At 46.1% G+C, this 13,769-nt stretch overlaps 1 protein-coding gene and 1 long non-coding RNA gene across 8 annotated transcripts in view; one reads left to right on the top strand and one right to left on the bottom strand.

The window, feature by feature from the left end:
- The window catches only part of PAK3 (p21 (RAC1) activated kinase 3), a 208,295-nt gene that overhangs the window by 104,976 nt on the left and 89,550 nt on the right, over positions 1-13,769 (bottom strand). The window contains exon 1 of one of the 7 annotated variants that reach the window (XM_089781853.1): positions 6,730-8,294. The exons of 5 other annotated variants lie outside the window; for them this stretch is intronic. The gene's annotated coding sequence lies outside the window, so the exon portion shown is untranslated. Of the gene's footprint in view, positions 1-6,729; positions 8,295-13,769 lie in introns of those variants that run through there. One more of the 7 variants, XM_014580106.4, reaches the window with a different exon arrangement.
- LOC142831238 (uncharacterized) overlaps positions 11,397-13,769 on the top strand; it is a 28,933-nt gene continuing 26,560 nt past the window's right edge. The window contains exon 1 of the long non-coding RNA XR_012906910.2: positions 11,397-11,925. This is a non-coding gene — a long non-coding RNA (uncharacterized LOC142831238). The remainder of the gene's footprint in view (positions 11,926-13,769) is intronic.

Below are 13,769 nucleotides of genomic sequence, written 5' to 3'. Positions count from 1 at the left end.
AAATAGCAGATGGCTTATTCCAAATTCTCTAAACCTCATTCCATGAGGAATAACTCCTCTTCTAAAATAGCTATTTCAAAATAGCTGTAGTGTAGACACTTCACTGTTGCTATTTCGAAATAGTTCCTCCTCAGGGCCATTCAAAGTAATTCCTCCCCAGTGACTCCTGAGGCTCTAAATTGAGGTAGCGGATCCACATTAGGGGAGCCTGCATCAGACTAATTTAAAGGCTTCCCTGTAGTGTAGATGTGCTATTTCAAAATAAGCTATTACGGAGTATTTTTCAGAATAGCTTATTCCAAAATAAGCGTGCAGTGTAGATGTACCCTCAGGGAGTAACCATGTAGACTGTAACTTTAAAAACAGAGAGCAGTCCTGTGACACTTTAGGGCTAGGGGGGCAATAATTTGTGCCTGGGGACCACTTCAAAAAATTTTGAAGTAGCCCTGGGCCACCCCAGAAGGGGTGGGGCCTAAACAGGAAGGGGCGGGGCTATCCCAGACCAATCATGGTCTGGGAGAAGGGGAGCCCCTTTGCCCCCCCTTCCCACTAAGCACCCATGCCCTGGAAGAGGCTTGGCATGCTCTCTCACCCCCAGGACAATCAGGGCCTGGGAGCAGGGGAGCGTGGGAAGCCTCCTCCACCCTGCGAGGAGCTCATAGCACTTTGAAGTGCTACAGGCTCCTCACAGGGCCAGGAGAAGGAAGCTTCATGCACCTCCCCCGCCCCCAGGCCCTGATTGGCCTGGGGGGGAGCTCGCAAAGCCTCCTCCACTCTCCCCCCACCCCTTCCCCGCCCTGCGAGCAGCGCGCGGCGCTTCCAAGTGCCATGTGTTCCTGGCAGTGCAGGAGAAGGCTTCGCGGAGGCCCTTTTGCCCACCTCTGCCTTAGGGCATGTCTATACTGAGGAGCTATTTCAGAATAACTCCCCTTATTTCAAAATAACAAGGTAGCGTCCACACTACCAAGCCCATTATTTCAAAATAACTCTTGCTTGTGAAGAGGAATAAGCGTATTTCAAAATAGTTATTTTGGGCATTATTATTTCAAAATAACATTTCAAAATAACCTGGTAGTGTAGCTATAGCCTCAGAGATTAACAAATACATATAGGATCATGAGCTTTCATGGGTAAAACCCATTTCATCAGATGAGTTGGACAGCTACAAAGTCATACTAGTTCCTACTTTGTGTGAACTAAAGATTGCAAAATGAAGTCTTGTGTCTGCCAGACACTGAAGTGGATATGACCCATTAGCAGAATCCCCATCCAGGGGCCTGGACACTCTCTATGAGCTTTGTCTCTTATCACAGCTAAGATCTTTTTTATTTCTATGTGTCAGTTCTCTGTAGTGCAGCAGAAATGGAGTATTCTTCCTGGGATCACCAAAACCTAAATACTTTTGCAATATGTTTTTAATTTCCATCTTAGGAGTGACCTCCCAGGGAATCAGCTAGCTGGAGAGGAAAGAGAGAGCCCCATTTTCATGCCCCACCATATGCCAGAGATAGGTCTAGCTCACGAAATTAAAATCCAGGATAGGATTTTAAGTTTCCCAGATTTTGGGGTAGCGTGGGTGGGATCCCATACCCAATATTCTTGTTTTAGGTAGGTGCTTCCCTAACAATATTCTACATGTCACAGGACTTTCAAAAATTAAATAAGTTATTATAATAACTGAAGAAATGAAAGATGCAAGAATAGGAAAATGCCATCTGGCTTCAAACCTTTGCCTAGTGTTAGCTGTTCCTACATTTTCTCATATCCTTCATATAGGTTATCCATTGTTGTTTTTTGAACTCCTCTTCCCCAGTACCCTGTTCCATATGTTTACCCAAGTGACTCATTTTTTCTCTCTCTCCCCTTTCAGTCCTTTGCTCCCAATAAGTACCTTGTTTTCATAAGGTTGGAGAACTGTGGTCAGATAATCTCTGGGTCTCTTTTCCATTTAGTTCATGCTCCTTTAACTCTTTCTTGCAACTTGGCTTTTTGAGACCTACTGCTGTATCATCTCTGTTTTGTTTTATGCTGTACCCTTTTCTCACTATTTGGCTTCTTACTCAAGAGACCGTACCTCCTGTTGCATTAAAGCATTCTTGGTTGTTCTTCATTCACATTCGGCAGAGGCAAAATGTCCAAATACTTGCTTATCTCACAGGTAATTGAATTAGGATCAGAATTAGAGGTTCTCATGGTTTCCCCATGTTCTAAAGACAGCGTTCAACACTAAGAAATGTCTCAATAAAAGTAGAAGATTGTATAGGAAACACTGCAATACCTGTATGACCTCAGACACTGAAGTAACTGTACTGGAAGTTGTAGTTCATTACCGGTTTGATGTCATGTTCAGAACAAACAAGCTCGAAATCTCAAGCTGTGTGACTGTGGGGAAAGTTTAACTTAATTTCTGTGTCTCACCTTACCCCTCTTTGAAAGCTAATCTTATAATACTTTCCTACTTCCCACATTCATTATGAGCCTTATACGCTGCAAGGTGTTGGAGAGCCTCAGGTGGGAAGTGCTAGATAAATGGACAATATTACAGCTGTTAGTAAGTTTTATTATGGCAGAACAGAGTAGTGGGGATGGAGTTGCTATGAAATTCCTAGAAATCTAACTAATGAGTAAATGATTCATGAGGGTTTTTTTTGTAAACTGAGAATACAAAAGCTGATGGTGAATGAGGAAAATCATAGAGAGTTCCCAAAAGAGTCAAGGAAAGCCCAGCAAAAGTTCATGGCGGCTATAAAGGAAGACAGATCTGGCAACATCTCCCTTTTGACCTGACAGTTCCACAAAAACATGATTAAATGAGAGGGGAATCCAAAGCAAAATCTGAAAATCCTCACCCTATGAAGCCTGTTCTGAAGTTCCCAACAGCCCCTTTCGTGGTCCTGGTTCTGGACACCACTGAATTCCGGGAAAGTTCAGATTCAGACTCAAACTTTGTGGTGTGGGTCCATCTCCAACAATAGCACAGAGGTGAGGTGGTTTCACTGCAGGGGCATGGACACTGGAATGGGCTTGTCAACAGTACCCAGCACTCTTCCTGCTGGAGCATGACAAACTGATGGCTACCAAGGCTAATAACTGATCTGGATTCCTCCCATGTGTATGTGCAATGACTGTATATAATGGCGTGGGAACCATTTTTAGGGTGGAGGTGCAGAGCTGTGTCTGTCCCCCCAAAAAAACTTTCCACACTCCTCACCACACCAAACTGGGGCAACCTAATGCTGCCATTTCTCTGGACTTTGCTGTTAATGGCATCTAGTCCAGGAATGCTGGCAACCTGGAGGCAGATGCAAAGCCCCTGTCCAGCAGCAGGACCCAGTACAGCAGCACAGCCTCCAGGGCCAGTGGTCTGGACCCCACAGACAGCAAGCTGCAGAGCCTGTGGTGCAGGAGCACAAGAAGTGCTGAAGTCAGAGGCCAGACACGAGGCTGGTGGAGCTGGTGGCGGAGCCAATCCCTGGATGCAGGGAAGCCAGGTGGAAAACCAGGGGTGCTGCTGCACCCCCCCACACTCCTATTTCCCTTGCTTATGACTGTATAAGCACCAGGGTGACAAAGATGCAGCCTGTGGTGCCCTTACTGGGCTGTCACTGCCCCTTACTCCAGGCTTGTAAAGTGGCTTGTGGAGAAGGGCCCAGGCCACAAAGGTTGGATTTGGATCCCAGCTTCCCAACATGTTTAGAGGCTGTTTGGATACAGGATTTTGATTCTGTCCAATACAGACAGAGGAGTCAAAGTCCTATTGACTTCAGTGCGGCTGGGATTTCACCCAGGGAGTTTGTTCAGATTTGTCTATTTGAAAGGATGATGGGTGCACAGCTCCCTGGAGACCCAGCACTGCCGGAGTCATGAGAACCAGCCCGACTGCAAGGAGGATGGGGGTGGGTCCTTCCATTGGTGAAAGTGGTGAGGGAGCAGGAGGAAACATATCTGAGCATAGGGCACTGAGCCCATGATTACAAAGGCAGACTGCCCTGGTTAATGCGTCCCACTGGGCTGATCAGAGGTGCTACTGAAGCTTTTTCACATTGCTACGGCTGCAAACAGTAGTCCAGGGTACTCTGAATCCTTCTCATGGCCTGTAGGAGCAAAGGTGCAACTCAGATACATCTCTAGTGTACACGAGTAATGAGCCAGCCAGCCACCCAGGTCTAGAACAAGGAACCACTTGTCCAACTTGTCCAACTCCAACTCCAGAGCAATTCCCTTCCAGGCCTAGATCAGGTTGCCTGCAGAGCCCTTGCCACTCTTAAAGAAGCTGTGTCATCCTTACCTAGGCCTAGGCCATCCAGCCCTACTGCCCATCCTCCAACCTCAGGACAATTTTCCTCTCCAGTCCTGAAGGAGCCTACCCAGGTTCCAGCCCAGACCTACAGCAAGACACCCTCTCAAGCCCACAGCAACCGCACCTTCTTCCCACCCAAGCAGTTACCTCACCCACTAGTCCAGGCCTCAAGTCCCTCTTTTCCTCCTATGCCTACAGTAAAAGAGAAATCTACCAACTCATCCTTTCCAGACCTAGAGCAATCCATCCATCCATGCCTGCCCAAAGCAACCTTCCTGCCCTATCCTGGAGCAACCTGTCAAAGCACTCAGCTGACTCAGAGCCTCCTTTAGTTTTTTAACCACTATGACTATTAGCAAATAAATTCTCCCTAATGACCAAATTACTGCAGTCACGGCCTCTATCCATTCATCATCCGTGACATATGTAGGAACAAAGGACCTGGGACTCATGGTGGGAAATGTTAAGAAAAAAAGTGGAGTTTTGACAAGACCCGTGACAGGGAATGCTACCCCCATGGCTCCTACGCAGGAAGCATGAAGGGTAGGCCAGCCCTCGGCCTGTCAATCCTCTTCTCCCCTGGAACTTATCCAGCCCCCAGCTGCTGCCTCGGTTGAGTGAGATTTTTCACCCTTCTGTCCCCTATCATGCTCGCTCATCCTGCCACTACAGACTTGGCCCTCTGCTTTTCCCTTTCCAGCACCGCCTCTGCCTGTCCACCCTACCCTGCCTTCTCCAGTTCCTCTTCAGAGCCTCCTGCTCACTCCTTCCTTCCTCCCAGCTGCCCACCTGGCCCACTTGTTCCCTCACCTCCACTGCATACCATGCTCCTCTGTCCCATCCTCCTCACTGTGCCCATCCCCCTCCGCTCATCACAGTGCTACACTATCCCACACATCCCCTTTCCCTCCAGGTTCCTCTCCCAGCAGTCATACAGAGACCTGATGTAGATCGCTTACTCACACAAGGGTTATGACACTGGGGAACGTTTTGTTTCATCTTCCCTTCAAGCCCCAGCATTTTCTTTTCTTCCTCCCTCAGGCCAGCAGCTGCCTTGCCCATGCTGCTTACCCAACCCACCCCCACCCATGTGACCACGAGTCCTGTTGATCACGCTGGGAAGAGTCAGAGCAGCACCAAGTCACCCAGCAGAGTTTGAGCTCTGTCTAGCCACTTCCCACAGCTACCACACCAGCTTTCACATCATAAAAAACAAACCCCAAATGCTCCTTACACATGGCTAAAAAAAAACTGGTGGTTTTGGTGGGGGAGGGGAGCAGAAGAGAAGGAATGAAAAGTACAAACTTGTTTGCCAATCTCTGCTAACAAGCTGCTCACTCCTAGTGAGTTGAGCATCAAAGTTATATATTAGCCTGAATGGGGACTATTTAGACGCCCCGGCTCCCAACACTCTGCACGTTTGATAGGTCCAAATACAAAGCCTGAGCCAGATCTGCACTTCACAGCTCAGGCCCAAGTCCACTCGACACTTCCAGAAACAGCACTCGAGGAAGCAATAGCTGTTCCCTTTTCTCTCCCTCTATTGCTTTACATGGAGCAATATTGAAAAGAGTCTGGCCCTACAAAACGTGTTTCAATTCTAGCACCAGAAAAAAAAACGGATTCTAAAAGAAGTTGAATGGTCTCCAGAGCACCACTGTTGAAATCCTCTCCCCCTCTGAGACTGGAGCAGCAGGCCACTGGGCTGTAACACTTTGTCAGTTGGCTAGTGTACAATACTGGGACAAAGGGACAACCCAACACAGGGCCAGCTTCATTCTGGTGTCACAAACCACCACCATGTGTGTGCATGAGAGAGACCAAAATTGCTGCATTTAATCGATTTGGAGGGAAACTTAGCAAGAAAGTGTTTTAAAAGGGATGAATTAGGTGCCTTTTGCCAGCAAATTACAGAAGAATAAATAACAAAGGTTTTCTTACTCTTCCGCAGAAGCACAGCCTAGAAAACTGCATTGTTGGGATTTGATTTCAAACACAGCAAGACAGCTTTTACGGCTGGTGTCTGTGTTGACACAACTTCAGTGCCAATGCAGGCTTTGCCATTTTCATTTAACCAGGAAGTATTCTACCAGAACATATCAATCTCCATTTTAAAAAAAATCCAGATGCTATAAAATAATACAGGTGTCAACTATAGGGAAAAAATACACAAAGCCTAGAATACACCACCGGAGCCTCTCCCCACCACCAAATACTCCAGACAGCATCAATTGTGTTGGATGGTTTCCCTTCCTTACATACAGTTTTGGCAACAATAAAGGGAATATAAGCAGAACACATAGCTGTTTGTAATGCTCATTGCAGGCAGCTTTAAGAAAGCAACCATAGGCCATTCCTCTCCCAGCTGAACAGCACAAGATAAGGCACCAATTGCACTGACAGCCTGAAAGCAAACATAAAGGCATTACCTGCACTTTGTCCTGTCATGATGCACTCAATCTTCCACCCTCCAGGTCTGGTATTGTCAGCAAAAGCAACCTCCCCTCCAAGCTTAGTCCATCTGCAAGCTTCCCATTCTCTGTGGAGAGCAGCTTCTTGACCTCCAATCCTAACATTAGTAGCTTGGATGCTCCACTGCCTCCTTGCTGTTCCCTAGCTCATGTCGTCACCAGATTTTGGCTGCACTCATTGGTGGAGAGAGAGCAGATAATAATACTACTAATAGCACTGAGAGGGCTGGAACAGACAAATCTTTTGTTTCAAAGCAGGAAACACAGGGAAACTGCAGAGAGAGAGGGAGTATAGAAACTTGAATAAAATAACACAGGAGGGGTGTAAGAGTCTCCACACTGGCAGCAGGTTAAAAAAAATCAAGTGCCCATACCAGAAACACACACACACACACACACGGATCCCAAAGCCATACATAACTATTCCCTAAACCCAACAAAGAAGGGATTATCAAGACATTCCATTTTTACACTCTTTTTTTTCATTTGAATTTTTGATTTAGGTTAGGGCATTGAAATGTACAGCTATTGACAATGAAGACCTCTGTTTATCCATGGAGCACACATTGAGCACAGGCAGAGAAGTTTCCTCAACTTTGTCCTGTCAGTATACCTCAATCCGGAACAGCTGGGATAAAAGGGTTGTTCAGTCTTCTGGGCTCTTTCAGTTCTTGGCCTTCGTCATTCATATTAAAGATATGTCTGATTTATGCTGTCGGTTTTGGTTGGCATCATCGAGTGGTTTCTCTTTGTCCAATGACAAGATGAACATTTAACAAAACTTGCTTGGGTTCTCACAAGAAGCCACTTGCAACACATCATTCCCTTGTGCTTTTGCTGCAGCAGTTCTTTTTCTACACAAACGCCCAGCCAGTCCTGAATAAAGAGGGCACATTTGTGCAATGAGCCATAGACTAGTCTGAAGAGATTCTTATTTCCCACAGTGTCATTTCTGATTATTTTTCTTGTTCTTTCTCTCTGTTTAAGATTTTAAAGCACTGAACTTTGGCTTGAAGAATTAAATCTTCTGAGACATCATCTGATCCATTTTACCACTTCACCAAAGTTGGATTCCTCCTGACAAGATCGGTTCAAAAAGCAGCGACCCATCCCATTTTAGTTACAATACTGATGATAATCATCTTACATTTAGATTGAGACTTTAAAAAAAACAGACCTTGTGATCACTTTGGCAGCCATTAAAATGTGTCCACCTCTAGGATGAAGCACAATGCCTTAGGGAGATGGGCACTCAGTTCAAAAGCCACCGTATGCCGTACGCAACACTTTGGGACAGGAAATGAAGATTGCCTTTTCTGAGCTGACACTTCAGGAGAAATTTAGGCATTACCCGAGTCAACATGTGAGCTAGATAACAAGCACTTCCCAGCCTACACAGCACCATGTGATGTGGTCATGCCAGAGTTGTACAACTCATTCAGAAGACAGCTTCTCCAGCAGCAACACCATGCCAGGCCATCAAATCAATGCTGACTAAGAAGCATCAGTTATTATCACTACTTCCTGCAGCACACAGAGATTTCTCAAAAGTCTTCCAGCCACTAGTACTAATCTAACCTCATGCTAATTAGCTTGTGAGATCTGGCATGATCACAGCACCTGGGATATGGCAAGGTGGCATGGCTGTTCCCCGTCCTACAGAGAGATGTTGAGTTAACCCAGAATAGTTGGTACCAACATTTGCTAGACCCTGCCCAGCAATCTCATAGCAGTCTAAGAGGGGCTCTGTCCTCACTCAATAAGTAGCAGGAGTGGGTGTACTGGTAATTTACATATCAGGCACACGCTGTATCCCATCACAGTTTCAGTGGATCGCCACCCACCTTCAGCACCATCCCTGGCCCATCTTCAGGAACAGCCCCTCCTAGTAGAGAAGAGAAGGAGCCCCTCAGGGAACAGAGAGGAAGGAAACTCTAGTGAAGGGCCATGGAGAGAGATTGAAGGGAAGCATGGAATAAGTAAGAGGAAGAAGCCACAAAAAAGGCTCTGGGGGAATCCCGCTAAGAACACAATGCCTGTGGATGTCTTCTCATTCTGAGAGTCACATGCACTGAGATACACATAAGAGGTCCTGTGCTGTGTCCCTGTAAGCTGAGTGCTTGGGTAGCCACCCAGCAGAGATACAAATGCCAACCAGCTGACTAGCAGAGTGCCCATAACTGGCAGCATATGTTTCTATTGGTGGTGCACATCCACACATGCATTGGCGCACATAACAAAATTTATTCTGCACATGGGTGGAAAAATGAGAGGGAACATTGTTCCTGTGTGCTTCCAAGTATTATGAGGAAGAAAACATTGTTCTTTGCACTCCCAGAGGCTAACTGCTTGCCTCCGCCAGGGACTGGTTTCATGGCCTGGAATTTCAAAGGCTGCAGGGCACTGAAATTCTGCACTTCAGGTTGGACTTGCTTGACTGGTGAGGCACTTTGGACAGACATGGGCTTTGATACTGCTGCAGAATCCTGCTTAGCCTGGTACCCCAAACCTTTACTGGGCCATAACAGGATTTCTTTCTCCTATCTACAGGGCACAGCAGAGGATATCTCCCTGCTAGATGCTAATTTTCTCTGGCAGTCTCATTGTTTGCCAAAGACAGTTAAAATGTTACATAAAATATAAGTGTCTTGAATTGTCATTTATCTGAAGGGCTGATCAGTGTTTGCTTTTACACAGCACCTTCCTTTCCTAAGCACATTAGGGACCCTATTCAGCCCTGTGTCAGCTGACAAGGGGCATGCTGAGCCCTCCCTCCAAGTTTGGGAATGCCAGAGGCCAAATTAGCTCTGGCCCATGTTAGAGTAGCTTCAGGAGCTGCCCTAACTTGACCTGCAGCCTCTATGGGCCATAGCAGTAGCTGAGAATAACCAGGGCACAACTTGGTCATGTCTCCTCCCTCCTCTGGCCTCCCCCTTTCACGTCTCCTGTGAAAGCGTACAGCTGGCTGCACCAACTCCATGTTTGCAGAGGATGCTTCCTACACTGGGATGCTTCTTAGGGGAGCTTCATAACTGCTTCCTAGTCATTTTGCAGATGTAGCCAGCATACTGTGGCCCTGCAGCAGGGATGAGTTCCTCCTGACAGCTACAGAGCCCTACTTAAAGCACAGGGCTGACAGACAGAAAACTGGTGTATAACCAGTAGGGGAAAGGGAAATAGCAGCAGAGTGGGCCCCTATTGCCCTGAAACAAGCCAAGGACATTACAAATTACTGCAGAGGAGCTGAAACCTGCCTTTTTAGATCTGATCAGATAGACCACCTCACAGCGACAGTAAATAATAATACGTGGCACCCATACAGCAGTAAACTCCTGCATACTCAGTCTACCCTGAAAGGATTTAGCGCTCACTAAAACCATTTATTGGCACTCACCACTGAGTACCTGTCAGCCCTGAGGTCTCAATAAAAGAGACCAAGTCAAGAGCTCCCACGTGTTTGCAGGAGACCAGGTAGGATGGCTGACCATGCAGGCAAGGAGGCAAATCTTTCTTGGGCAGAGAGCAACTTTTTGTACAAGTTTATAAGTTTGTGCTTCAGCTGATTTCTATCAGGAGTGAATTTTAGAGCAGTGTTTCTGAACTGATTAGGTACCAGGGACCAACTTGTTGCCTTCCTAAACTGTGTCAGGGAGATCTCGGGTGGGTCAATGGACCAGTTACTCAGAAACACTGTTCTAGAGAAGCAGCTATTCAGGAAAACTCTGCAACCAAATGTCAGAAGCATCAGCACTGGGAATCCTCAGGTCCATCCTCCTGAAATGAATTCACCCCAATCACGTCTGTGGCTCCAGGTGCAAGAGTCCAAAACCCATGCTCAGAGACACTGAGCAATCCCTCACTGGTATCCATTTGGCAGTATGTGCAAATGTATTCTCTGTTAGTTACGGAACTGGTTCCACCGCATTTACCATACCTTGCCTGCAAAACAAGCAATATAATGCATGGTTCTCAGTATTAGCTCAGGATCCAGCCTACTGACAGGATTGCAATGGATCACTTTTCTCCACTAGTTCTGAGCAAGCCTGAATTAATTAACTGAAAAGCTGTTTGTTTGTTGGCTCTGGCGACGCATTAACACCCCTATCCCCACCAACCAGCCTGAAGCTTTGAGGTCTGCAGGGAAAGGGTTTGAAATGGGAACAAAAACCAGGACTATGTAGCACTTTAAAGACTAACAAGATGGTTTATTAGGTGATGAGCTTTCGTGGGCCAGACCCACTTCCTCAGATCAAATAGTGGAAGAAAATTGTCACAACCACTTTTTCTTCCACTATTTGATCTGAGAAAGTGGGTCTGGCCCACAAAAGCTCATCACCTAATAAGCCATCTTGTTAGTCTTTAAAGTGCTACATAGTCCTGGTTTTTGTTTCAGATACACCAGACTAACACGGCTACATTTCTATAACAAATGGGAACAACTGAGCCTAGTTTGGCTCCTTACGTGCCCAGCTGAGGGTTGGGGAAAAGCGACAAGGAGGAAGACGGCAAACCAAGAATTTTTTTTTTTTTTTTTGGCCTGCTTGGACTATGATGTCATGGTTTCCCAGCTCGCCGGCGATTGGCTGAGGGGTTGAGCAGCTGCTGCGAGCTCAGGGCTGGTTCTTTGCCTGAGGTTCAGACCTTTCCGAGCCGCTTGGAATCACGGCTGGTTGTCGTGACAACCTGGGTAGTGCCAGCGCCTGCTAAGCGAGTCATGAGGTTGTCACCCAGAGGCGCCCCTCCGTCCGTAGTGGAGTCCGAGCGGAGCGGGCGGGCAGGACAGGTAGGGCGGCCGCGCACGGCCAGCCTGCCTCGCAAAGGTGCTTCCCTAGCTAGGAAACACCCAACAAGCCATGGAAACCAGGGCGCTTGTGTCACAGCAGCGAGGGTGTCAGAACAGCCCAGTCATGGGACCTGTGGAAATCCAGGCAGAGGGGAAAGCAAGAGGAATTCCCACATTCTGAGCTGAAATGACTCCCGCCAGCGTTGAGCCAATAGCCAGGTGGTTAAACCCTGCCCAGTGGACAGTGACCAGAGCATGGTCCAGTGGACAGTGACCAGAGCATGGTCCAGAGTAGAGGGCCCAGGACTGGGGGGGTCAGGAGACCTGAAAGCGACTTCTAACTCTGCCACTGACTTCCTGTGTGACCTTGGGTAAGTCACTCAATCTCTCCCTAGCCTCAGCTTACCCCATCGGGAGAAAGGATATGATGATACTTACCCATTCCTGTGAAGAAGTTTGAGGTCCAGGGATTATCAATCCTAACTACTAGTTATTGAGGGCAGTGGCTGAGAGCAGTGGAAAAAAACTAAACAAACTAAGCCAAACTAAACGGTCGTGCTCTACTGAGTAGCCCATCAGGTCAAAGATGTGGGTGCCCAGTTAGAACAGAGCATTTTTCTAAGCCTGCAGACATTTATACATAGACTCCAAGGGAAGCTTCCGGCCTCACACTAACTGTTTCCTGACACTAAACATTCAATATTTTCTTTCTTTGTCCCCTTTACCAAATATAACCCAGTCTTTTGCCTCACCCTGCTTATGGGCTTGACCCTGCATTGACTGAACTCAATAAGAGCTTTCCCATTGAATGCAATGGGAGCAGGGTCCAGATCTATATTACAACATGCTTTGTCCAAAGTCCCAGACTTCTGTCCAACGTCCCAGACCTGTATGTGTCACCCCACACCGCTGTCTGGGGAAATTCCATCGCTGAGTTTTGTAAACTAGCACTCCCCCTAAAACAAACTTCAACCAAAGAATGAATTTTACAAATGTTCTTTGCTGCCTTAGTTGCTGCTGTTGCACACTCATTTCAAGTGTGTTTTTAAAAAATTCAAATGTTATAAGTTTGCCAAAAAGGAAACGGCTGTGGAAATTCTCTCTTTTAATTGACAGATTATTTTTGCTACCTTTCTTACATAGTTTTAAAAGTACCTATACCAAATCGACTCTTTCATTGGTAGAAGAATATTCATAAAGTGTTTGTATTTAAGATCAGCTGTAGCATATGTGATTATATTTTAGTTTATGTTTTTACCTCCCATCATAATTTGGTCATACTCAAAACTGAGTGCTTCAACTGAGGATTTAATTGAGATGTAATAAGAAAATTAACATGTCAGTTAAACACCAATTGACTATTGAGATTGTGTTTAATAGATATTTATTTTAATATTTAGTTGTTACGTCTCATTAAGCAGTTGTTGAATCCCAGCAACAGTTGTTATAATCAACTGGCATTTAGCCCACATCCAATAACTAACAGCTAAATGGGGTGTTCACATACTGGGGTGATGGTTTGCAGTATAAAACCCTACGGGGTAAGATCTTAGATGCAGGAAGAGAAATATCAGAATAATAATGGGCCACATAATGGACCATAGATCCTCAAATCCTGCCTCTGCTAAAAGAAACAGCATTAAGGGCTATCCACAAGAAGATCACTGTCTCAGAAAAGGATTAAATGAAACATTAAGGATTAAATATTACTTTACTTTGTATTCTACCTTGCTTGTTCTAAAATTTGTATAAGACTTATTGAACCCTCACAACAGCCTTGTGCAGTAGGGAACTAGTATTATTCCAGTTTTGCAGATGGGGAAACTGAGGCAGAGAAGTGCCGTGACTAGCTCGATGCTGTCCATCAATTCAGGGAAGGGATAGGAGCATAACCGTACTCCCCAACTCTTTGTCCTGTGCACTGTTCATCAGATAACTTTGCCTCTCACCATTTTGCACTGAGGTTTTACAAATCCATTCATAAGGGTTCTTTTGTAAATTGCAGTGGAAACAGGGTTTTGGTCTTGATTGCATATTGCACTGCAGGCTGGCACCCTAAGCCTCACAGCATTGGGCTAGTGCATGAGACCCACATAGTCAAAAGTGAGCAGTGTGCTTTTATTGTGTAAACAAAATGTTTAGTTTTCTTGTTTTTTTAAAAAAGTCAAAGCTGAGGAGTTACTCAGGGTATGTCTACACTACCCTCCTAGTTCGA

Source organism: Pelodiscus sinensis, chromosome 13, assembly GCF_052426305.1.
Source record: "Pelodiscus sinensis isolate ZL-2025 chromosome 13, ASM5242630v1, whole genome shotgun sequence".
In the NCBI taxonomy this organism is placed as follows: Eukaryota; Metazoa; Chordata; order Testudines; family Trionychidae; genus Pelodiscus; species Pelodiscus sinensis.
The sequence above is the reverse complement of the archived record's forward strand: the minus strand, read 5'-3'. Positions and strand labels throughout refer to the sequence as shown.